Source organism: Hypanus sabinus, chromosome 26, assembly GCF_030144855.1.
Source record: "Hypanus sabinus isolate sHypSab1 chromosome 26, sHypSab1.hap1, whole genome shotgun sequence".
NCBI classification, from domain to species: Eukaryota; Metazoa; Chordata; class Chondrichthyes; order Myliobatiformes; family Dasyatidae; genus Hypanus; species Hypanus sabinus.
In genome coordinates this window covers 12550785-12577928 of record NC_082731.1, presented here as the reverse complement: position 1 = coordinate 12577928, position 27144 = coordinate 12550785, and the positions used below count along the sequence as shown (strand labels likewise).

General features: G+C 48.2%; 1 protein-coding gene and 1 long non-coding RNA gene across 2 annotated transcripts in view; both read right to left on the bottom strand.

Moving 5' to 3' along the window:
* Positions 1-507: 507 nt before the first annotated feature.
* On the bottom strand, positions 508-16355 carry LOC132381671 (uncharacterized). The gene is made up of 3 exons (XR_009508108.1): positions 14711-16355; positions 12218-12284; positions 508-8154 (listed from the first exon to the last, which is right to left on the bottom strand). It is a non-coding gene; the product is annotated as an uncharacterized LOC132381671 (long non-coding RNA).
* Positions 16356-18868: 2513 nt separating this feature from the next.
* Positions 18869-27144, bottom strand: part of LOC132381655 (zinc finger protein 239-like) — a gene marked incomplete at its 5' end in the record, with an annotated part of 82873 nt that continues 74597 nt past the window's right edge. Inside the window, one exon of the mRNA XM_059951256.1 lies at positions 18869-19052. The remainder of the gene's footprint in view (positions 19053-27144) is intronic.

Below are 27144 nucleotides of genomic sequence, written 5' to 3'. Positions count from 1 at the left end.
ATACACTCCCCTCTATAGGAAACATCCTCTCCATGTCTATTCTATGTAGGCCTTTCAATATTTGACATGTTTCAATAACATTCCCCCACCCCTCATTTTTCTAAACTCCAGTGAGTACAGGCCCAGAGCCTTCAAACTCTCCTCATATGTTAACCCTTTCATTTTCTGGGATCCTTCTCATAAACCTCCTCTAGACCCACTCCCAATGCCAGCTCATCTTTTATTAGACACAAAACTACCTACCATACTCCAAGAGTGGTCCAACCAGTGTCTTATAAAGCCTCAGCATAACACCTTTGCTTTTATATTCTAGTCCTCCCAAAATAATGGCAAAATTGATCATGATGTTAGGAAATTTAGGTCAGCTGTAAGAAAAAGTAAAACTATTATTCAGAGGAGGGCCAGTTTCAATAGGATGAGTGTGAATCTGCCCTGGTAAATTGGAGCAAAAAAAGGAATGAATCAATCCAGAGCTCCCCAGATGCCTGAAGAAATACAGAAGTAACAGAAAGTTGAAACAAAGTTGCTCGGGACAAGTGCCGCAAGCACTAATGAGAACCAGACTGATTACAAAATAATTAGATGGGAGAAGAAAACCAAAATAATAGAGGCAAAGAAAACATTTGAGGAAAAAGAAAAGTAAAGCCAGAACTGTTTTGCAAGCACACAAATGGTAAAAGGACTGAGGACCATTAGTAATGAAAATATGAAGGTGCCTATGGATAGTAAAGGAGGTATTGAGATACTCTGCACCCATCTTCTCCAGGAAAAGGCATTCCTCCAAAGTAATATAATTAGGAGAGAAGGTAGCTGAGGTACCTTGTTCAAAGGTGATAACTTGGCAGAGTTGGATGAACTTAAGGTGGGTAGGCCACCAGAGGTGGATGGCATGCATCGTATGCACTGGGGAAATCAAACTTGTCTGGATGTGAAGGTTGCACCAGAGAACTGGAGAGTGGTGAACTTCGCTCCCCTTGTCCCAAAAAGGGAGCAAGGGCAGGGCTAGGGCCAGCAACTACAGGCTGGTCTATTTAAGCCTGAAAGTGGGAAGGCATTTGGAAAAAAATATGAGAGGGGATTCATTATCACCAAGAGACAAATAGATTAACTCAGGTGAGCCAGCCTGTTGTTGCTTACAGCAAATCACATTTAACCAACATAATAGAATTTGATAAGGTAATGACCAGAATTGAGGGCCATGCAATCAGTGTTGTGTATGTGAACTTCCAGAAGGGTTTTGATAATGCACATTGGGCTTATTGACAAGTTTGAAGCACTTGTTTGAAAGGGGAATGAAGTTGGCTGCATGACAGAATAGTGGTGTTCTCTAGGGATTGGTGTTCAAGCCATTGGTTATTTTAGCTGTTAATGACCTTGAATTGGGGGTGCATGCCACAGTTCCTAAGCTTCTGGATGATGTGAAGCTTGATAGTATTGTGACTCTCATGGGGTTGATGATAAATTGCAGCAGGACATGGAATTACCCATGATGAAGTTTAATGTGGAACTGGAGTTGCTTCATTATTGTCACATGTACCAAGGTACAGTGAAAGGTTTGTTTTGCACACTGTTAAAACAGATCAGATCGTTACACTGAGGTAAAACAAGATAAAACAATTACAGATCAGAATCAGGTTAATATTCGGTATACATTGTGAAATTTATTGTATAATACTATTTTTAATATTTCAAATAGGTAATGCAAAATGAGAGCGACAAAGAAGGAAATGGTGAGGTTGTGTATGTGGTTTCATTGTCCATTCAGAAATCCAATGGTGGTGGGGAAGGAGCTGTTCCTAAAACATTGAGTGTGTGTTTTCACTCTCCTGTACCTCCTCTTTGATGGTAGCAGTGAGAAGACAGCATGTCCTGGGCGCTGGGGGTCCTTAACGATGGATGCATTGCTTTTGAGACATTGCTTTGAAGATGCCCTCCATGCTGGGGAGGGTGGTCCCCATGATGGAGCTGGCTGAGTTGGCAACTTTCTGCAGCTTGTTCCGATCCTGTGCAGTGGCCCCTCCACACCAGACGGTGATGCAATCAGTTCGAATGCTCTTTGTAGAAACTCGTTAGCATCTTTGGTGACATTATCAACTCTTCTCAAGCTAATTAAATATAGCTGTTGTGGTGCCTTCTTTGTAATTGCATCAATAAGTTGGACCCAGGATAGATCTTCACACCCAGGAACTTGATTGAAACTGCTCACCCTTTCCACTGCTAATCCCTTCTTGCGGTCTGGCGTGTGTTCCTTCAACTTTGCCTTCCTGATGTCCAGAATTAATTCCTTGGCCTTACTGACATTGAGTGCAAGGTTGTTGTTGTGACACCACTCAACCACTTGACCTATCTCACTACTGTACACCATCTTGTCGTCATCTGAAATTCTGCTGATGGTTGTGTAATTGATGAATGGCATTTGAACTGTGCCTAACCACACAGTCATGGGTGTAGAGAGAGTAGAGCAGTGGTCTGGGCACACATCCTTGAGTTATGCCAATGAGGAGAAGATGTTGCATTGACTTGGAGAGGGAGGTATGGAGGCCCAGGTTTTGCTTGTTGATTAACACATAGGGCATGATTGTGTTGGAATACTGAACTGTTATCAATAAACAGCAGTCTGATGTAGTTATTGCTATTCTCCAGGTGATCAAAGGCTGAGTGGAGAGCCAGTGAGATTGTATCAAATGTAGCCTATTGTGGTGATAAGTGAATTGTAGAGGGTCCGGGTCTTTGCTTAGGCAGAAGTTGATTCTAGCCATGACTGACCTCTCAAAGCACCTCGTCACGGTAGATGTGAGTGTGAGTGCCACTTGGCTTCAGTGATTGAGGCAGCTCACTCTGTTCTTCTTGGGCACTATGATTGCTGCCCATTTGAAGCAGGTGGGAGCCTCCTGCTGCAGCTTTGAGAGATGGAAGATGCCATTGAACACTCCCGCCAATTGGTTGCCACAGATATTCAGTTCCCTGCTGGGTGCAGCTGACGCCTTGACAGATGATCTGGCGTTGGCCTCTGAGACAGAGATCAGAGAGACAGCAGATGCTGCAGGAACTTCCCAGCTGTAGTTTTCGTCTCCCTTTCAAAGTGTGCATAAGAGGCATGGGGAGTGAACCATCACAACAATACATGGTGTTAGGTTTCGCCTTGTATGAGGTAATGGCCTGCAAACCCTGCCGGAGTTGTCGTGCATCCAATTCCATCTCTAACTTCAATCGAAATGTTTCATTTCCTCCCTCAAAACGGGTTGTATTTCTTGTATAGTTCTGGATCACCAATCTTGAATGCCACAGATCTAGCTTTCAGCAGACTACAACTCAGGATGATCCACACCTTCACCGGTACGTTCTCGGAGGCACACTGTCTTCCACACTGCTCTTGATGAACTCAGTGACAACTGTGGCTATTCATTCAGATCTGAAGATGAATATTATCCGATCCACTGACTTAAACACTCCTCTGCCTCCCTTCGTCCTCACCGCTGCTGCTGTGGTTTAGTCTCTGCTTGTCCGCTGGAGTAGAAGTACTTTCAGGTGGTCAGATGCACGGTAAGTACGGTGTAACAGTGGTTACAAGTGTGTTGCTTTCTCTGGTTCCACAGGTGATATGTTGGTGGTAGCTGGTCATGACTTCCTCAAGCTGGCCTGATTGAAAGCCCTCGCAGTGATAGAGAAGGCATCAGGGTGCGCTGTTTTGTGACTGCTTATCATAGTGCTCACCACCTCAAGTGCCAGACTGGTATTGGTCTGGGGTGTAATGTACAGCTACCAGGATGATGGTGGAAAACTCCCCTGGCAGACAAATGGACGGCACTTTACCGCTAGATGTTACAGGTCGGGTGAGTAGGACTGAGACAGAACCACCATGATGAGTCAATCATGAAGCATACTCTGCCTCCTCTAAAGACTCAGCTGACCTGCCTTTGTGGTCCAAAACAGTGGGGGTGAGCTATGCTTCCGTGAAGCGAAGGACACAGCAATCCCTGATGTCCCTCTGGTGCTGAAATCTTGCTCTGTGGTCTTCAGTTTTATTTTACAGAGACTGTACGATAGTAGGGACTGGACTGGGGGTGTGATGGTCTAAGAGCTCTGTACATGTAGTCCAGGGAATCTGCAATCGTGACCTGAGCCTGCAGATTTTAGGATGCAGAATAACATGCAACAACTGCAGAGAAAGTGCAGTGGAAGCAGACAGTTACTTGGAAAATTACAGTGAGGTAGATTGTGAGGTCAACAGTCCATCCTATCATCCTAGGGAACCATTGAATAGTCTTATAAAGGTGGGATAGAAGCTGCTCTTCAGCCCGGTGGTATGTGCTTTCGGGCTTTTATATCTTGTGTATCCTGTAGGAGAAGGGAGAACGTCCTGCGTGAGTGAACTGTGAGGTGATGCTTTTTGGTAGGAAGAATAAGGAAAGGCAATGCAGAATGAGGGATATCATTGTGAATGTAGGAACAGAGAGATGTGGTATGGGTGCACAGGTCCATAATGTGATGATTCTGAGTATCCCGAATCTAGAGTCTTAAACTTAAGCTCTGACCTTAACTTATCAATACCATCACTTTAGGGAGATTATATTGCATCAACCAATAATTCAAGGACTGACCTACCGTGGTCTTTTTTCTGAAGGGGTTTAATCACTATTTTGAGCCATGAGCCCAACCTCCCAGCCAAGGAGGTGATACTACCCGTTAATGAAGCAGATTAAACACAGTTATTTTATTTGTCATCGAACATTTATTTTGATAAATAATTCTGACAGATTATAATTCTACAAGGAGTTTCCAAACACAAGTACGATTCTTACAAATTAGAAACCCGTACCAGTGAATTGCAGGCAAACAAGTTGTCTGTTGCAAACAAGAAGGCTCTGGCAGATGATCTTTCTTGAGTGGAGGCTGAGGAGTGGACTCAATGCCTTCATCTCTGTAACTCCTCCCCACCCTTCTGCCTTTGTACGTTTTTACTTCCCAGTCATCTAGTGATGACTTCAGCTGCATGTGAGGCTTTCACAACTCAATTGGTCTGGTCAGATGGCAGGAGCCTGAGGTTAACTGATAATGTTGTGATTAGGCTGCAGCCTCAGTATTGTTTCTTAAGAGGCTGGCTAAATAATACTAGTTAAAAATTAACAATAAATATCTTGGACCTCTGCAGTGGTTTTAAAAAAAAGCTGAATTTAGCAAAAGGACTCCTGACCCTGGACAGTGAATGCCCATCGAGGTGAGACAGGTTATGAAGGCATACGCAATCTGGATTTCACTAATACAAACCTCCAGTATAACAGCAGGGATGTCAGGCTGGAATTTCATAAAACACTGGTCCAGCCTTAACTGGAGAGTTACATTCATTCTGATTTGCCTCATTATAGGGAAGAATTAGCATCCAGAAAATATTGACGAGTATGGTTTCTAAAAGCCGGGACTGCAGTTATATGGTTAGATTGGAGAAGTTGTGACAGACACATGTACAGTGAAAATCTTGTTTTTCACATGGATTTTTTTCTTTACAGTAGAACATTGAGGTAGTCCAAAGAACAGAATGCAGAGTGAAGTGTTACAAGTCAAACTACTTATGTGACTTCTAAAACCAATTGGCTGATCCAGTGATGATTTGGTGTGTCATATTAAAGGGAGTGAATACTTGGGCAATCAATTATTTTCTATTTACATCTCTTTGTAGAGATCTGTTTTCACTTTGACACGAGTCTTTTTCTGTTGATCAGTGTCAAAAAAGCCAAATTAAATTCACTGTGATTTGATGTTGTAAAACAATTAAACATGAATTAAACTTTTTATAGGGACTATGTACCATGTGTTTGCAGGTGGAATGGAAAACTTCCAGCAGCACCACAGCATTGCTTTATATAAACAGCATTCACAAGAAAAACAAATTAAAATTATACATGATTTTTACAAGGGAAAACACAATTAGAACAAAAAACGTAGCCCAGTTTAGTGCACATTGGTCATAGTGTTGCTGAACGGCAGTGATTAAGGTTGTGCTGGTTGATTCAAGAACCAAATGGTTCAAGGGAAGTTCTTGAACCTGATGGTGAGGGTCTTGAGGCTTCTGTGTCTCCTGCTCGATGATAGCTGTAAAAAGATAGTGGAGAGGAACTGTCAATATAGATATTGTTTTTGTGGATACTATGATGGTGGGGAGGGATGAGCCCATGATTTATTGGGCAGAGTCCACACTCACTGTAGCTTGTGTTTCTGTACATTCAATTTGCCATGCCAGACCATGATGCAACCAGTCAGGATACTTAGCAGTACACCCATAGGTTAGTTAGAAACAAACCAAACCTCTTTAACCTCTGAAGACAGTAAAGATACTGGCACACATTCCTTGTGTTTGCATTTATCTGCTGGTCCCAGGGCAGGTCACTCAATAAGCTAATGCCCAAGAATTTAAAATTGCTGGCTCTCTCCACCACTGATTCTGCAATGCAGACTGGTGCATGTTGGCCTTTCTGATGTCAACAACCAGCTGTCCAGTTTTGCTGATGTTGAGTGAGGGATTGCTTTTGCTGCACCTGTAAGGATACCAACAACACCTGCTTATCTTCTCTGACTGGGCTCTATCGGTCAGGAAGTCAAGATCCAATTGTAAAGGTGGAGTTAAGTCCCAGGTTAAGTAGTTTGGAGATGTCTTCTTATGTGTTTGCCTGGTTTCTTTAGAAGAGTGAAATCTGAGGGTAGACTTGATAGAGGTATCATTGCTGATTAACTGTCCTTTGTCAAGCACACTTTATTTTACTTGTGCACAAGGAGGAGAGCTCAGCCCCTGTCACCGAACTGTTCTGAAATTACAGCTCACAATTATCAATTTTTATATACATTTCTATATCCAATAGAAACTTTGCACTTCAGAATCATATTGTCTGCATAGTTAAATACCAATTGTAAATACATATTTCTGGTGTTAATAATGTTTACATAATACTCGAGAATTAGTAAAAATAACTGTCCAATATCTTGTAAGTGCTATCACGCTTCCGTGAGCATTCTTATCTTGGTATGCTTATCTTGGAACCCAGGCTTGGACAGAAAAGCTTCCAAAGTGGAGCTAGGTATTCAAGGAATGGGCTTTGCTTGGGTTGCCATGTTTAGCTCAGGTGACTGCACACTGTCTTAACATTTGCCTTGCTGTAACTTGCACAGAAGAATGTCAAATAGACAGGGATCTTAGAGGAAGGCAGGCCGTTTCTTTAGTGGAGGGGTCATGGATGAGAGATAAGAGTGCCATGAGAAAAAATATTTTTACACTGTGCAGTTGGCATCTGAAAAGCACTGACTGCAGATGTGAAGACAGGATCAATCATGACTTCTGACGAGGAATTGGATAAACATATGGTGAAAATTTTGCAAGACATAGTGAAGGGTGTGGGGAGTGAGCCTTTACTGACTGGTGAGGTGCCAAGGTACTAGAGGATTCAAGAAAGGCTCGAAGAATCAGCTGGGAAATTGTACGCCAATGAGCCTGACGTCAGTTGTAGATAACTTATTAGGAGGTATTCTGAGAGACAGGTTATATAAATATTTCGAAAGACAGGGCCTGATTAGGGCTAGTCAACATGGCTTTGTGTGTGTTAGAATGCCTATCCAATCTTATAGGTAGTTACCAATAAGGTTGATGAAGGAAAGGTGGTGGATATTTTCTAAATGGAGTTTAGCAAGGCCATTGACAAATTCCTGCATGTGAGGCTGGTCCAGAAGGTTAAGTTGTTTGGTATTCAGGATGAGTTGATGTGGAAGAGTTTCGATGTCTGTCCGCCTGACCTGGGCACCAGGTTGGGTTACTCCGAGTACCAAGCCGACTTGGTGAGATGGAGAATGGCTTTGGGCCGTGTGGCGGGATCTGGGTCCTAGAGCACAGCAATACCTGGTCCGAAAAGACTGGAAAGCCCGTGCTGGCAACGGGGCTGGGGATTGGACTGATTCTGCTCGCTCTCCAGCGATGTTCATTCCTCTTTCTGCAGCACCGAGGCTGTGAACCACTCCAACATCTGTCATCTCTACCAGTGCAGTGATATTTTTGCCCCACTAATATGATGAACTGAGATCAAAACTTGGACCTACTCCAGCTGCTCCAGGAGAGGATCTAAGGGTTATGGTTTTTAATTGGGTCTTTCCAGTTTCTTGCTCTGTGGCTGCCTGTAAGCAAACAAATCTCAAGGTGTATAATTTATACATTCTTTAATAATAAATGTACTTTGCATCTTTGAAATAGAAAATTGGAATGCACATTGGCTTAGTGTGAGAAGCCAGGGAATAGTGGTGGGTGGCTGTCTCCCTGACTGGAGGCCCGTGCTGTGCCCCAGGGTCAATGCTGGATCCTGTTGCTGTTTGCCATTTATATCAACGATCTGGATGATAACGTGGTAAACTGGATCAGCACATTCGCAGAAGTCACCAAGATCGTGGGTTAGCGAGGAAGAGTATGCAGTGTGATCTTGACCACTTGGGAAAAGAGCTGAACAATGGCGGATGGAATTTAATGCAGACGAGTGGGAGGTGTTGCACTTTGGGGGGGGGGGTGGTGGGGAGCAAACCAAGGTAAGACTTGCACGGTGAATGGTTGGACACTGAGCTAGAAGAAGGAAATTCTTGGAAAGTGGTCTCACAAGTGGATAGGGTTATAAAGAGAGCTTTTAGCTCATTGGCCTTCATAAGTCAGGGCATTGAGTACAGGAAATGGGATGTTATGTTGAAGTTGTATAAGATATTGGTGAGGCCTAATTTGGAGTATTTGGTCACCTACCTACAGGAAAGTTATCAATCAGCTTGAAAGAAGACAGAGGAGATTTACAAAGATGTTGCCAAGAGTTGAGTACCTGAGTTGTAGTGAAAGGTTGAACAGGTTAGGACTCTACTCCCTGGAGCATATGAACGTAAGGAGAGATCTGCCAGTGATATACAGAATTATGAAGGATACAGATAGGGTGAATGCATGCAGGTTTTTCCCCCTCAGGTTGGGTGACACTAGAATTAGAGGTCATAGGTTTAGGGTGAAGGGTGAAATATTTAAGGGGATCCTTAAGGGAACTTGTTCACTGAGAGGGTGGTGAGAGTTTGGATTGAGCTTTCAGCTGAAGTGGTAGATACAGATACATGGTTGGGAGGTGTTTGGAGGGATATTGTCTGTCTTGCAGTAGATGGAACTAGGCAGAGAAAGAAGTTAGCATGGACTAGATAGGCCAAAGGGTCTGTTGTTGCTATGCTGTAGTATTTTATGACTCTTATGATGGCGGAATGAGTGAGTTGCAGGGACAGAGACTGATGGGCTGAATGGTGTCTTCCCGTATATATTAACCACCTATGTTCTGTGATTGGGACAGGTCCAATATTTCCTCTGTGGAGCTGAAACCTCACACAAAGGGAGGTAGGTATTTGGAACAAGCTGAGGGAAGAGATGGTGAAGGCAGAAAGCAGTGTTTTAAAGGCATTCGGACGGAAAGGAGCAGAAGGATTTGGGCTCAATGCAGCAACTGGGATTCATGTGGACTGGCATCAACTCCCCTTTTGCACCCTACATGAAGAAAGGGGTAATTCACAGTGATTGGTTAATCTCCCAGCACACCACGGGGTGTGGGAGTAAAGAGAGAGAGGGGGACACACGTGATCAGTATGGAGAGAGAGGGTATACGTGATCACATTGAGGAGAGGGAGGTCACACATGATCACAGTGGAGAGAGGGGGACCCCACATGGTTGCAGTGAAGAGAGAGGGCAGTCACTCCATGTGATCACATTGAAGAGTGGGGGACCCCACTGTTGTGTATTTAATGTATTAGCAAAACTTGAATAATAGTATAAATATATTATTTGATTAAGCACTCTGTTGATTAAATATTATGGTTATATGTACAAAGTACATGAATTCTAAATTTGTGTATATTTACAAAATACAATTAAGTTGGTCAATAAAACTATTGAAAATCTTTTCTTTGTACTTTGGTCAGTTAAATAAAGGTTCACGTGAATTAACATATCACAGATTTTTGTTTTTATTGCATTTTGGAAAATATCCCAACTTTTCTGGAGATGGGGTTTGTATATGACAAACAACACTGGACCCAGTACAGATCCCTGAGGCACACCACTAGTCACCGGCCTCCAACCTGACAAACAGTTATCCACCACTACTCTCTGGCATCTCCCATCCAGCCACTGTTGAATCCATTTTACTACTTCAATATTAATATCTAACTATTGAACCTTCCTAACTAACCTTCCATGTGGAACCTTGTCAAAGGCCATGTAGACAACATCCACTGTTTTACCCTCATCAACTTTCCTAGTAACCGCTTCAGAAACATGAGTGCTCTGGAAATGGAAGAGGATGAACAAGACCCAATTGAAAGAAATTAGCAATTTTAGAGATTAGACAAAGACAAGACATTAAAAGAAAAAGGTGAGAAATAGAGAGGACCAAAGATAAGGGAAGGCAGTGTGACTGGGAAAGGGATGGAGAGTAGGATAAAGCGAAAGAAAGAAGCTGGAACTGGGAGAGAGCCCTTTGTGCTCTCCGGAAGGGAGGACTTAGAAAAGGCAGTTTGCAGTGTGGGTAGTGCCTACAATGAATTTTTCTGCCCAGTTCTTTGTCCTGGGCACATACAATTCATGCAGAGATGGAAGACTGCTGCTAATGACCATTTCTGCTGTCATTTTCCTATATTGTGAGAGGATGCTGAATCAAACCAGACAGGAATGGCTGATCTGAGGATGCTCTCTATGGTGACATTCCCAGCCTGTCCAAGAACAAACAAACATCACCCAGGCAGCACCCAAGGCCAGGACTGAACCTGGCTCTGTGTGGGGTTGCAGCACCAGATGTTGAAGCACTGCATTTCCCCTGTTTAATTCCAGACCTGTTCAGTTTAATCCCATTCACTCCTCACTCCTAATATCCATCAGTGTCCCACCCGGTCAAATTCCATTTGCTCCTCACTCCCTGTACACTCCTGGCCACCCACCTAATCCTAATTTATGCACCCTCCTTCACATCCTTTCACATTATTTTTGGTCAAATCCCACGTCCCTCACTTCCCCTGTTCCTTCATGGCTCACTGGGTCTCAAAACCCACTCAATCCGAATCCTGTTTAATGTTCCACTTACCTCCCTCACAACTTCTGTGCTTTAAGTATCATATCTAATGCCACTCCCTGTTGACTCTCTGAGGGGTGCTAATGTTCTGGTTGGCCTACAACCAAAGTCATTTTCACTGTATCTCAATTAATGACGACCTGCTTGCCAGGATCTTGTTCCCTCTACAGGCGCCTTCAGGCCACTGCAACTCCATCCATCTGCCCACATCTTCCCAATCTCAAAAGTCAAATCAGTGTATTATCAAAATACATATACATCACCATACACTACCTTGAGATTCATTTTCTTGCAGGCATTTATGGGAAAATGAAGAAATGCAGTAGAATTTGTGAAAAACTTGATTTAAATAAAGACTGCTGAACTACCAATGTGCAAAAGAACACCACAGGACACAGCAGCAGGATTTGGTCATTTGCCCCTTGAATCTACTCCACCATTCCATCATGCCTAATTTATTATCCCTCTCAACCCCATTTTCCTGTCTTCTCCCTGTAACCTTAGACACCCTGACTAATCAAGAATTTATCAATCTTCATGTGCTGTCGTTAGTACACCCGAAGGAGAACGTTACACTTCACTTTAAATATACTCCGTGCCCTGGCCTCCATTGCCATTTGGGGAAAGAAATTCCACCCATTCACCACCTCTGGCTAAAGATATTCTTCCCTGTCTCTGTTCCTTGTCCCTGAGACTGTGCCCTCTTGTCCCAGAAAATATCCTTTCCCCATCTATTCTCGCAAGGCCTTTAAATATGTGATAAGTTTCATTCTAAACTGCAGTGAATACGAACCCAGAGCCTTCAAGTGCTCCTCATATGTTAATCCTTTCATTCATAGAATCATTCCCATGACCCTTCTCTGGAACCACTCCAATGTCAGTGTATCTTTTCTTAGAAAAGGGGCCTGACAGGTTCCAGTTTCGTCATCGTCGTGAATGGCAGCTTAAGTCACTAGCTCCTCTGGAAAAACGCATATTAAGCCCCGTTAACCCATCAAATATAATATTTTTTGAAAGTATTTGAACTGAAAAGAGGGGCAAGAATGGGGAAAAATAATGGAAATAAAAAAAGCGACACTGCGGAGCCTATGTCAGCGAGAGGCTCTCCTACCTGACCGTGTGCTAGCAGGACAGACACTGGGCCTCGTTCAGACGAAGCGGCGAATATCTTCAAAATCCTGAAAGAAATAATGGATGTCCAGAAAGATATAGAACAGCAGCTCCCTGATATTAAGTCAGAGCTCGCCAGCGTCAATCAAAAAATAGCCGTGGCAGAGACTCGAATTCAGAAGGTGGAAGATCGCGTTCAAAACGTGGAACAGATACTGAGCAAGACAATAAAAATCATACATCACCAAGAAGGTAAACTGCTTGACCGGAGGGAAGATCACGGCAGAAAAATATTAGAATCTACAACATTCCCGAAGGAGCAGGGGGCTTGTCTATAACGGAGTTTGTCGGAAAGTTACTGTGGGATGCGCTGGATCTTCCCTCGGCTATGAAGCTGGAAGTCGAAAGAGCCCACTGCGCATTAGTCCCAAAACCTACCCAGGATAGAAAGCCACGCTCAATAATAATTAAATTCCTTCGGTACAGCACCAAGGTGGAGATTCTATGAAGGGCCTGGGGTAAGAAGAGAGTGTTTTTTGATGGTAAATTAATATATTTCAACCAAGATTACCCCTCCGAGGTCCTGCAGAAACGCAAAGAATACTCTGAGGTAAAGCGAGTACTAAAGCAAAATAAGATCAGTTTCAAACTCCGTACCCTGCTAAACTTCGAGTGTTTTATAACAACGGGACACAGTTGTACTAGACAGTGGAAGAGGCAACTACAGACATGAAGGTCAGAGGGTTGCCCGTCAGCATGACCAAAATGAGGGAGAGCCTGACTGAGGAATTATCCTGCTCCGCTTGGGAAAAGTGCGAGAATCGAGAAGGCAGAGAGAAATATATCAGGAAGAGACCGGGAGTTTCCCAAAGACAGTCCTCACCCCTTTCAGAAGAGCCATAAGGTTTGGCTAACTTTAAAGATGTTGAGAAGCTAAACGGAAGCAAAAGTAGACGGTGATATACCTATCTCGAGAAATACGTATTATAATGTGGATTTTATATTGCTTAGTTGTTATTCTTTATTTGCTCTCTTACTCCTTTTTCCCCACCAAAATTAGTATATATCTATATGTGTGTGTGTGTGTGTGTGTGTGTGTGTGTGTATGTATGTATATTCTGCAATGGGGGCCCTCAACTCACAAGTAGGAGGGATTATCCCCCACAGCTAGACATTTCCTCTAGCTCAACGCAGAGTCATCTGCTAGAGACCTCAGCCTTGGAATCACACGTTCGTTGCCATTTTTGTTATTATTTGCGTTTCTTGGTTCTTATTTGTTCAGGGAGTAGATCGATTAAGTTTTATTCTAATTTCAATGATACATTGACAATAAATACAGATGGCTCAGGACAAGGTAAAATTCATTTCTTTTAATGTCAATGGGCTATTAAATCCAATCAAACATTAGAGAATTTTATCCAATTTGGAACAATTTGATTCATGCTGGGAAAAATGTTTTAACTACATAATGCCTCATAGGCCTGATTTTATTGTAAAGGGGGTTTCTTCTTTTTTCTTTGTTACTGTGTATGTAATCAAAAGGGCTTCTTTTGTTTTGTTAAAAGCAGGAATGTTTCTTTGTTGCGAGAGAGTGCTGGGAGAATGGTATTCCTTTGTAAACCAAATGGGGATTAATGTTCTTTCTTCTGAGTCTGTAAGCTTTTGTTGACGGGCTTTTGGGGAGATTGGCGCGAGGGGGTCGAGAGAGAGGACGCAATGCTGTAAGCTGGGCGAGGATCGGACCCCAAGCAGGGGTCCGAGGCCAGGAGGTACTCCGAGGAGGGGGGATGAAGCTAAATGTGCTTGGTTGACCACTCAGAGGGTCCTGAGCTGCGAGTCGAGGAGTTCGGAGGGGATCGAATGGTGGCCAGAAGACTTCAGTAATTGAGCTCCAACGGCTGTGCACGAAGTGGTTTGGACTTTGATAAGTTTGGCACCTTTTCTTTATTTTTTTTCTCTTCATATATACCGTATCATTATTAATCACTTAGTTATAGTAACCTTTATAAATTGTACTCATTTAATCGCATATGGTGTACTGTCTGGTTTTGGGCGAGGCAGGGACATCACACAGCATCCACACCAGCTGATTACCCAGTTTGGCGGGGCCGAAGGCTGCTCCCTCTAGACAGAAACGAGCTGAGCGAGCCTGAGGTGACCCAGGGGGTTACATTATTCTCACAAATCAATGAATCTGTTGTAAAAAAAAACCACTCCCTACTTGTACATAGTTCTTTCCTTTTGCTTGTTTTTTCTTTCCACTCTTTTCTATGAGTGTGTACCTCAGATAAATACTTTGTGGAGATTTGTGATATATATGATTATATGATATATATGTACAATGTCTGAAATACATCTTATGGAAATATTTGTTTGATGATGAACTTCAATAAAAAAATAAATTACAAAAAACAAGGGGCCTAATACTGCTCAGAGTACTCCCGAGTGCGCTCTGACCAATGCCTCAGAATTACATCCTTATTTTTATACTTACAAATCTCTTAGTATCTCTCCTTTCAGTTAGTCCTGATGAAGGGTCTCGGCCCGAAATGTCAACAGTGCTTCTTCCTATATATAGATGCTGCCTGGCCTGCTGTGTTCCACCAGCATTTTGTGTGTGTTGTTGTTAATGTTGACATCGCTTCTCCCTATAGATGCTGCCTGGCCCGCTGTGTTCCACCAGCATTTTGTGTGTGTTGTTGTTAATGTCGACAGTGCTTCTCCCTATAGATGCTGCCTGGCCTGCTGTGTTCCACCAGCATTTTGTGTGTGTTGTTGTTAATGTCGACAGTGCTTCTCCCTATAGATGCTGCCTGGCCTGCTGTGTTCCACCAGCATTTTGTGTGTGTTGTTGTTAATGTCGACAGCGCTTCTCCCTGTAGATGCTGCCTGGCCTGCTGCGTTCCACCAGCATTTTGTGTGTGTTGTTGTTAATGTCGACAGTGCTTCTCCCTATAGATGCTGCCTGGCCTGCTGTGTTCCACCAGCATTTTGTGTGTGTTGTTGTTAATGTTGACATCGCTTCTCCCTGTAGATGCTGCCTGGCCTGCTGCGTTCCACCAGCATTTTGTGTGTGTTGCTTGAATTTCCAGCATCTGCAGATTTCCTCGTGTTTGTCCTTATTTTTATATCCTGGTCTTCTCAAAATTGCATTTGTCTTCTTTAACACTGGCTGAACCTGCAAGTTGACCTTGTTTGAGGACTCCCAAGACCCTTTGCATTTCTGATGTTTGTATTTTCTCCCTGTTTGGAAGGTAGTTTATTCCTTCACGTACAGTGCATGACCACACACTTCCCAGCACCATATTCCATCTGGCACTTCTTTGTCCATTCTCCCGTCTGCAGACTCCCTGCTTCCTTAACACTACCTGCCCCTCCACCTATCTTTGTATCACCTGCAAACATGACCACAAAGAAATCAACTCAATACAAATCTGCTTGTATACCAACTGCCCATACTCAGCCCTATCATTCTCGTTCCTATCCATCTACCAACTTAGTTTAAACCTTCCCCAGCAGCTCTAGCAAACCTACTTCCAAGGATGTTGGTCCCCCTCAGGTTCAGGCGTAACCTGTCTTTTCTGTACAGGCCACATCTTTCCCAGAAGAGATCCCAATGGTCCAGAAATGTCAACCACTGCCCCTTGCACCAATTCCTCAGCTACACATTCATCTGCCAAATCGTTCTATTCTCACCCTCACTGGTGCATGGCACAGGTTGCAATTAAAGAGACTGCTGCCATGGAGGTCCAGCTTTGCAACATTGTACCTGACTCCCTATATTCTCTCTTCAGGACCTCTTCCCTTTTCCAAAGTACGTAGTTTGTACGAATATGCAGCTAGTGGGATGGTGTCGCGGCAACAATCTTGCACTCAGCATCAGTAAGATGAAAAAACTGATTGTGGACTTCAGGAAGGTTAAGACGAAGGAACACATGCCAATCCTTGCAGAGTGATCAGAAGTGGAGAGAGTGAGCAGTTTCAAACTCCTGGTGTCGATATTATTGAGTACCCAACTTGGTCCCAACATATCAACGCAGTTATAAAGAAGGCAAGACAGCGACTGTACTTCATTAGGAGTTTGAAGAGATTTGGTATATCAACAAAAACTTCTATAGACGTACCACGGACAGCATTCTGTCAGGCTGCATCACTGTTTGGTGGTGGTGGGGGGGGGGGGGCGGGTGGCTAATGCACAGGATTGAAAGAAGCTTCAGAGGGTCATAAGTTTAGTTGGCTCCATCTTGGGTTCTAGCCTACAAAGTACCCAGGACATCTTTCAGGAGCGGTGTCTCAGAAAGGTAGCGCCCATTATTAAGGACCTCCAGCACCCAGGGCATGCCCTTTTCTCATTGTTACCATCAGATAGGATGTACAGAAGCCTGAAGGCACACACTCAGCAATTCAGGAACAGCTTCTTCCCCTCTGCCATCCAATGGACATTGAACCCATGAGCTACATTATTTCTGTTTTTGCACAATTTTTAATCTACTGTAATTTACTTTTTTTTTCTATATTATATATTGCATTGACCTGCTGCTGCTTAGTCAATAAATTTCATAACACATGCCGCTGATAATAAACCTGAGACTTCCCGATGCTCACTCACTCCCTTTAGGATGCTGTGACATCCTTGACACCTGGGAGACAACATACCTCTCTCACGTCCACAGACATGCCTATTCCCTTTCCCCCTCTGGGGTGACTACCACCCTGTAGCTCCTATCACCTCCTCATTCTCCTGTATGAGCTGAAGGCCATTGAGCTAGAGGGTTAGTTCCTAAGGAGCTGCAGCTCGATGTAGTTCATTCAGATGTGGTTATCAAGAAAACTGCAGGTCTCCTCCAGTTCTCACGTCTCACACATACATCACTAATGCTGGACCAATTCTTACTACACTAGCTATGCACTGATGGACAAAGATAAACTAAACCACAAACCTCCTTAGAGCCCCCATCTGTTCTTGCCCAAGCTTGCTGAGCCAAAGCCTGACTGCTCGAACACTGCTTCCACTTTGTCTTTTAAATTGGAGTTTGCCGAGTGCCTAGAAGAGGTTTTATTGCAGCCCAGTGAAGAGTCCCTGAAACCCCCGAGCTCCTTTTAAACCTCGCCCCATCTCATCCAATCAAGCGACTGCTCGTGATGATGCAATCCGCCAAAGACGCAGTAAATTCTGAGAACCTGAGTCGGTGGGCTGTGGTATCAGTTCAACGTTGTGGAGAGTGAAGTTATCCACGCCAGTTGAAGAGCTGATGGCTGTAGATTCCTGAACCTGGTGGGGTGGGACCTAAGTCTCCTGTGCCCCTGCCCGGTGGCTGAGGCAGGAAGAGAGCGTGGCCTGAATGGTGGGGGTCCTTGGCGGAGGATGCTGCTTTCTTGTGCCGCTGTCATGACTCTGGACTTACCTGTTGTGAATTACAGGGGTCCAGTGACCTGTCTGTATCGACTGGAATAGCACAAGGCAAGGCAGCCTCTCGTATCTCAGCAGGTGAGCAGACTGCAGAATCCCTCTCATGGAATAGGCAAATGGCTTTGAAACAGGTTTAATAAGTCACTCAGACCCTTCCCATGATCAGAACTGGTTGAAGGGTGACCAGTTTTGTTCGGTCAGAAGGGGGATAAACTGATGAATCACCAGTATTTAATGACTTTGGAGATTGCCTGACTCCCCCCTTTTGTAGTAAGTGTGACTGAAATGGGGTCTTGTTTGTGGCTCGGATTTGCAGTGGGAGTAGCTAAAGGGTCTCATTGGTCAGCCAAAATGTGGAACAAAGTACGAAAAGCAACCCACACACAAACAATACTGGTTCAGCAGATCAGGCAGCATCTACGGGGGAAATAAACTGCCGATGTTTCGGGCCGAGACTCTTCATCAGGACTGGAAAGGAAGGGTGAAGAAGCCAGAATAAGAAGTTGGGAGAAGGGGGTACAAACTGGCAGGTGAGGGGGAAGGGAGTTGGGTAGGGTATGATGTGAGATACTGGGAGGTGATAGATAGAAAAGGCAAAGGGCTGAAAAAGGAGAGGAGAATAGACCATGGAGAAAGGGAAGGGTAAAGGGCACTAGAGGGAGGAGATGGGCAGGTGAGGATAATAGAATGTGTAACTTTACTTTAAACTTGAAAAGAGGCGAGCCAAAATGGGGAATGTTAAAATTGAGGGGAAGGGTGAAGAAATTACTGGAAATGAGAGAAATTGAAGTTCATGCCATCAGGTTGGAGGCTACCCAGACAGAATATGAGATGTTGCTCCTCCAAACTAAATGTGGCCCCATCATGGCAGCAGAGGGAGCCACTGACTGACATGAAGGACTGGGGAACCTGTTGTATTGGAGGAAGTAAAGGTGCTCACTTTGGAGCGTTGCAAGTCTTCTGTCACAAGAGGCCTATCTCCGGCAGAGTGTGCAGTTTATCCCCGAAATGAACGCAGAGCATCCCTCCCCACACACAACATGGGAAAGCTGGTGAGTTTCCAGCTGAGTTGGCCAATTGGCCAGTCCCCATGTTTTCACTCTCCCTTTGTGATGCCAGTATTCCTGTGTTCCTCTAGAACCCCGCATTGCTTCTCACCACTGTCACTGGGATATTGTCTCAGCCCAGTAAAGTTAGATGAGCAGCTGGTAGACATTGTCCACAAAAGCTGCCCATGGTATCTGACAAATTCACCTCAACTCTGAACTGATTCCACAACCTATGGAGCCACTTTCTACAAGTCACGTTCTCAATATGATTTATTTACTTTTTTAAAAAAAAGCTTCCTATGCAAACTGGTTGTCAGTCTTCTGTGTGTTTATTTCTTCATTGATTCTTTTGTATTTCTTTGTTCTACTGTGAATGCCTGTAAGAAAATATAGCAAATGGTGACATAATAATAAATTTACTTTTAACTGGATCCAGAGCAGATTTAGTAATAGGAGGCCAAGGGTGATGGTTCCAGGTAGTTTTACTGATTGAAGAATGTATTGTACGTAGCCCGTAGAATATCGTCGTGGTTCACCAGCACCATCTGTCACTGGATTCATAAGCTATTAAGGACAGTAACTGGATATGAAACATTTAAAAGGCATTTGGACAGGGAAGGTTTTGAGGTATTGGGCCGAAGGGCCTGTTTCTGTGCTTTATGACTCTATGGCAAGAGAGTATGGATCCTGGAATCTGGAGTAACAAACAGACATTGGAGATGTTTGGGGTTCAAACCCTGTGTCAGCACTGAGGGTGGAGAGGGAAGATGGAAGAGGAGGAGGACCGGTAGGATTGAAGCCAGAGGTGATTTCTATGGAAAAGAGTACAGTCCATACATGCTACCTGGCCTGCTGAGTTCCTCCCGCATTATGTGTGTTGCTTTGATTTCCAGCATCAGCAGATTTTCTCTTGTTTGTGATTGGACTTCTACACTGTGAAGTCTCTTCCAGGGATGCCTACCCTGAAGAAGTTTAAGTCTTCCCTTTGATGATGGTTCGGTGAAACCATTGCTCACTGTGATCCCTACTGCCCTCTAACTCTCCGATCATGTGCTCACCCAGATCCGTTACCACAGCCACGTATCTTTCCTGGGAACACGTTTGGTAATGCCCCCCCCCCCCCCCAGTTTCCTTCACCATTCCCCATTTCCCTCTCTCACTTTATCTCCTTACCTTCCGCTATCACTTTCCTCTGGTGCTCCTCCCCCATTTTCTTTCTTCCAGAGCCTTCTGTCCTCTCCTTTCAGATTCCCCCGTCTCCAGCCCGGCATCTCTTTCACTCATCAGCTTCCCATCTTCCCCACAACCTGGTTTCACCCATCACCTTGTGGTTCTTCCTCCTTCCCCCACCTCCCTATTCTGACCCCTCATCTTTCTTTCCGGTCCTGATGAAGGGTCTCGGCCTGAAACGTCGACTGTACTCTTTCCTACAGAAGCTGCCTGGCCTGCTGAGTTCCTCCAGCATTTTGTGTGTGTTGTCCGGAGGTGATTGGTAGATCGATGGGGGGGGGGGGGGGAGGGTATCGAAAGGTAATGGGCAGATCGCGCTCGGGAGGGAAAGGATGCGGTAGAGTTGGGGGAGACGATGGACTGAGGCAGACAATGAAAGGAGAAAGGTGGAGCCAGGAGCACTGAGGAGGGGAAGTGAAGGTGCATTCAGCTGCTGGAGGGACTCCAGCATGAACACAAAGGCTACCAGGGCTAAAATCTGATAAAGAAGGAGGGCAATAATGGAGACCAGGGCTACGGAGGAGGGCAATAATGGAGACCAGGTGAAAGGCAGAAGGAACCAGGAGCAGACGGAGGAGTGGGTGGGGTGGAGGAGAGCGGGAGGGGTAGAATGTGTACAGATCTGAGTGGGGTGGGGGAGGGAGTTGAAGGAGATGTGCGGAAGGAGAAAATAGGACTGGAGGAGGATCAGAAGAAGAGACAGAGTTGGGAGGTGGAAGAAATGGAGACGATGGTATCAATAGTCACATCCCACACAAAAGAGCCAGTTGGTTTTCGTGTCCCCTTGGCACACCTGAAATACCACCTTCTAATACAAACACACAAAACAAAATTGTCCTTACCTTCATTTACCAAATTCCCGTTATCAGCTGTAAAAATGTGGTATCTTTACACCTGCTCCATTTTGAAATTATACCAATTAAAAAAAAGCAATAGTGTGCTTTTCCTTTCAGTTGTAAGTCCTTGATCAATTTTGTCTACAGTATGAAAAAGCAGGTGCACTTGGTGACACAAGAGGCTGCAGATGCTGGAATCTGAAGCAAAAAACAACCTGCTGGAAGAACCCAGTGGGTTGAGCAGCATCTGCGGGAGGAAAGAAACTGTAAATATTTTGACCAATTCGAAGGACGGTTCCTTTCCTCTCACAGATGCTGCTTGGTCCGCTGAATACTTCCAGAATTCCAGCCTGTGCACTTTCTGGTTCTTGGAAACAGTGTTGCGGGGTTACACTCAACAAACTCAAAGCATTGGCTTCAGGGTACAAGGTAGGAAATAGTGCTGTGGCTCTCTTAAGACATGGAAGCCCATTTCAGGGCCCACTTCCTTCCTCATTGTCATCACGAACTAAAGCGCAGAGCATCAACACACAAACGATCTGAAAGGAAGCCGAATGTTTCCCCTCCTCAGATGCCGCCTGCCTGATGAGTATTTCCAGAATCTGTTGTTGTTTTTGCTCTCAGGATGTTAAACAATCACGTAGTGAAAAATGACAGTTACAACAAAGCTGGTGTACGTACGCCAATAGACATGACCTTCTCAGATGCACGGCTGAGAGTATAAGAACCAGCAACATGGCTGTGTGGCACAGAAAAGGCTCTGCGGTGAGATTAGAAGATAAAACTGCACAACGTATCACCGACACCGTCCTACCCGTCACACAGGGCACAGACACGTACACCGACACCGTCCTACCCGTCACACAGGGGGCACGGACACGTACACAGACACCGTCCTACCCGTCACAGAGGGCACAGACACGTACACAGACACCGTCCTACCCGTCACAGAGGGCACGGACACGTACATCGACACCGTCCTACCCGTCACAGAGGGCACGGACACCTACACCGACACCGTCCTACCCGTCACAGAGGGCACGGACGCCTACACGGACACCGTCCTACCCGTCACAAAGGGCACGGACACGTACACCGACACCGTCCTACCCGTCACAAAGGGCACGGACACGTACACCGACACCGTCCTACCCGTCACAGAGGGCACGGACACGTACACCGTCACCGTCCTACCCGTCACAAAGGGCACAGACACCTACACTGACACCGTCCTACCCGTCACAGAGGGCACGGACACCTACACCGACACCGTCCTACCCGTCACAGAGGGACGGACACCTACACCGACACAGTCCTACCCGTCACAGAGGGCACGGACACCTACACCGACACCGTCCTACCCGTCACAGAGGGCACGGACACGTACAACGACACCGTCCTACCCGTCACAGAGGGCACGGACACCTACACCGACACCGTCCTACCCGTCACAGAGGGCACGGACACGTACACCGACACCGTCCTACCCGTCACAGAGGGCACGGACACGTACAGCGACACCGTCCTACCCGTCACAGAGGGTACGGAGACGTACACCGACACCGTCCTACCCGTCACAGAGGGCACGGACACCTACACCGACACCGTCCTACCCGTCACAGAGGGCACGGAGACGTACACCGACACCGTCCTACCCGTCACAGAGGGCACGGACACGTACACCGACACCGTCCTACTCGTTACAAAGGGCACGGAGACGTACACCGACACCGTCCTACCCGTCACAGAGGGCACGTACACGTACACCGACACCGTCCTACTCGTTACAAAGGGCACGGACACCTACACCGACACCGTCCTACCCGTCACAGAGGGCACGGACACGTACACCGACACCGTCCTACCCGTCACAGAGGGCACGGTCACGTACACCAACAGCGTCCTACCCGTCACAGAGGGCACGGACACGTACACCGACACCGTCCTACCCGTCTCAAAGGGCATGGACACGTACACCGACACCGTCCAACCCGTCTCAAAGGGCATGGACACGTACACCGACACCGTCCTACCCGTCACAGAGGGAACGGACACCTACATCGACACCGTCCTACCCGTCACAGAGGGCATGGACACCTACACCGACACAGTCCTACCCGTCACAGAGGGCACGGACACCTACACCGACACCGTCCTACCCGTCACAGAGGGCACGGACACGTACACCGACACCGTCCTACCCGTCACAGAGGGCACGGACACCTACACCGACACCTTCCTACCCGTCACAGAGGGCACGGACACCTACACCGACACCGTCCTACCCGTCACAGAGGGCACGGACACGTACACCGACACCGTCCTACCCGTCACAGAGGGCACGGACACCTACACCGACACCGTCCTACCCTTCACAGAGGGCACGGACACCTACACCGACACCGTCCTACCCGTCACAGAGGGCACGGACACCTACACCGACACCGTCCTACCCGTCACAGAGGGCTCGGACACCTACACCGACACCGTCCTACCCGTCACAGAGGGCACGGACACGTACACCGACACCGTCCTACCCGTCACAGAGGGCACGGACACCTACACCGACACCGTCCTACCCGTCACAGAGGGCACGGACACCTACACCGACACCGCCCTACCCGTCACAGAGGGCACGGACACCTACTCCGACACCGTCCTACCCGTCACAGAGGGCACGGACACGTACACCGACACCGTCCTACCCATCACAGAGGGAACGGACACCTACACCGACACCGTCCTACCCGTCACAGAGGGCACGGACACCTACTCCGACACCGTCCTACCCGTCACAGAGGGCACGGACACCTACACCGACACCGTCCTACCCATCACAGAGGGCACGGACACGTACACCGACACCGTCCTACCCGTCACAGAGGGCACGGACACGTACACCGACACCGTCCTACCCGTCACAGAGGGCACGGACACCTACACCGACACCGTCCTACCCGTCACAGAGGGCACGGACACCTACACCGACACCGTCCTACCCGTCACAAAGGGCACGGACACGTACACCGACACCGTCCTACCCGTCACAGAGGGCACGGACACCTACACCGACACCGTCCTACCCGTCACAGAGGGCACGGACACCTACACCGACACCGTCCTACCCGTCACAGAGGGCACGGACACCTACACCGACACCGTCCTACCCGTCACAGAGGGCACGGACACCTACACCGACACCGTCCTACCCGTCACAGAGGGCACGGACACCTACACCGACACCGTCCTACCCGTCACAGAGGGCACGGACACGTACACCGACACCGTCCTACCCGTCACAGAGGGCACGGACACATATACCGACACCGTCCTACCCGTCACAGAGGGCACGGACACGTACACCGACACCGTCCTACCCGTCACAGAGGGCACGGAAACATACACCGACACCGTCCTACCCGTCACAGAGGGCACGGACACCTACACCGACACCGTCCTACCCGTCACAGAGGGCACGGACACCTACACCGACACCGTCCTACCCGTCACAGAGGGCACGGACACCTACACCGACACCGTCCTACCCGTCACAGAGGGCACGGACACCTACACCGACACCGTCCTACCCGTCACAGAGGGCACGGACACCTACACCGACACCGTCCTACCAGTCACAGAGGGCACGGACACCTACACCGACACCGTCCTACCCGTCACAGAGGGCACGGACACCTACTCCGACACCGTCCTACCCGTCACAGAGGGCACGGACACGTACACCGACACCGTCCTACCCGTCACAGAGGGCACGGACACCTACACCGACACCGTCCTACCCGTCACAGAGGGCACGGACACCTACACGGACACCGTCCTACCCGTCACAGAGGGCACGGACACCTACACCGACACCGTCCTACCCGTCACAGAGGGCACGGACACCTACACCGACACCGTCCTACCCTTCACAGAGGGCACGGACACCTACACCGACACCGTCCTACCCGTCACAGAGGGCACGGACACCTACACCGACACTGTCCTACCCGTCACAAAGGGCACGGACCACTACACCGACATCGTCCTACCCGTCACAGAGGGCACGGACACGTACAGCGACACCGTCCTACCCGTCACAAAGGGCACGGACCACTACACCGACACCGTCCTACCCGTCACAAAGGGCACGGAGACCTACACCGACACCGTCCTACCCGTCACAGAGGGCACGGACACCTACACCGACACCTTCCTACCCGTCACATAGGGCACGGACCACTACACCGACATCGTCCTACCCGTCACAGAGGGCACGGACACCTACACGGACACCGTCCTACCCGTCACAGAGGGCACGGACACCTACACCGACACCGTCCTACCCGTCACAGAGGGCACGGACACCTACACCGACACCGTCCTACCCTTCACAGAGGGCACGGACACCTACACCGACACCGTCCTACCCGTCACAGAGGGCACGGACACCTACACCGACACTGTCCTACCCGTCACAAAGGGCACGGACAGGTACAGCGACACGGTCCTACCCGTCACAGAGGGCACGGACACCTACACCGACACCGTCCTACCCGTCACAGAGGGCACGGACACCTACATCGACACCGTCCTACCCGTCACAGAGGGTACGGACACGTACACCGACACCGTCCTACCCGTCACAGAGGGCACGGTCACCTACACCGACACCGTCCTACCCGTCACAGAGGGCACGGACAGGTACACCGACACCGTCCTACCCGTCACAGAGGGCACGGACACCTACACCGACACCGTCCTACCCGTCACAGAGGGCACGGACACCTACACCGACACCGTCCTACCCGTCACAGAGGGCACGGACAGGTACACCGACACCGTCCTACCCGTCACAGAGGGCACGGACACCTACACCGACACCGTCCTACCCGTCACAGAGGGTACGGACACCTACACCGACACCGTCCTACCCGTCACAGAGGGCACGGACACCTACACCGACACCGTCCTACCCGTCACAGAGGGCACGGACACCTACACCGACACCGTCCTACCCGTCACAGAGGGCACGGACACCTACACCGACACCGTCCTACCCGTCACAGAGGGCACGGAAACATATACCGACACCGTCCTACCCGTCACAGAGGGCACGGACACCTACACCGACACCGTCCTACCCGTCACAGAGGGCACGGACACCTACACCGACACCGTCCTACCCGTCACAGAGGGCACGGACACCTACACCGACACCGTCCTACCCGTCACAGAGGGCACGGACACCTACACCGACACCGTCCTACCTGTCACAGAGGGCACGGACACCTACACCGACACCGTCCTACCAGTCACAGAGGGCACGGACACCTACACCGACACCGTCCTACCCGTCACAGAGGGCACGGACACCTACTCCGACACCGTCCTACCCGTCACAGAGGGCACGGACACGTACACCGACACCGTCCTACCCGTCACAGAGGGCACGGACACCTACACCGACACCGTCCTACCCGTCACAGAGGGCACGGACACCTACACGGACACCGTCCTACCCGTCACAGAGGGCACGGACACCTACACCGACACCGTCCTACCCGTCACAGAGGGCACGGACACCTACACCGACACCGTCCTACCCTTCACAGAGGGCACGGACACCTACACCTACACCGTCCTACCCGTCACAGAGGGCACGGACACCTACACCGACACTGTCCTACCCGTCACAAAGGGCACGGACACCTACACCGACACCGTCCTACCCGTCACAAAGGGCACGGAGACCTACACCGACACCGTCCTACCCGTCACAGAGGGCACGGACACCTACACCGACACCTTCCTACCCGTCACATAGGGCACGGACCACTACACCGACATCGTCCTACCCGTCACAGAGGGCACGGACACCTACACGGACACCGTCCTACCCGTCACAGAGGGCACGGACACCTACACCGACACCGTCCTACCCGTCACAGAGGGCACGGACACCTACACCGACACCGTCCTACCCTTCACAGAGGGCACGGACACCTACACCGACACCGTCCTACCCGTCACAGAGGGCACGGACACCTACACCGACACTGTCCTACCCGTCACAAAGGGCACGGACAGGTACAGCGACACGGTCCTACCCGTCACAGAGGGCACGGACACCTACACCGACACCGTCCTACCCGTCACAGAGGGCACGGACACCTACACCGACACCGTCCTACCCGTCACAGAGGGTACGGACACGTACACCGACACCGTCCTACCCGTCACAGAGGGCACGGACACCTACACCGACACCGTCCTACCCGTCACAGAGGGCACGGACACCTACACCGACACCGTCCTACCCGTCACAGAGGGCACGGACAGGTACACCGACACCGTCCTACCCGTCACAGAGGGCACGGACACCTACACCGACACCGTCCTACCC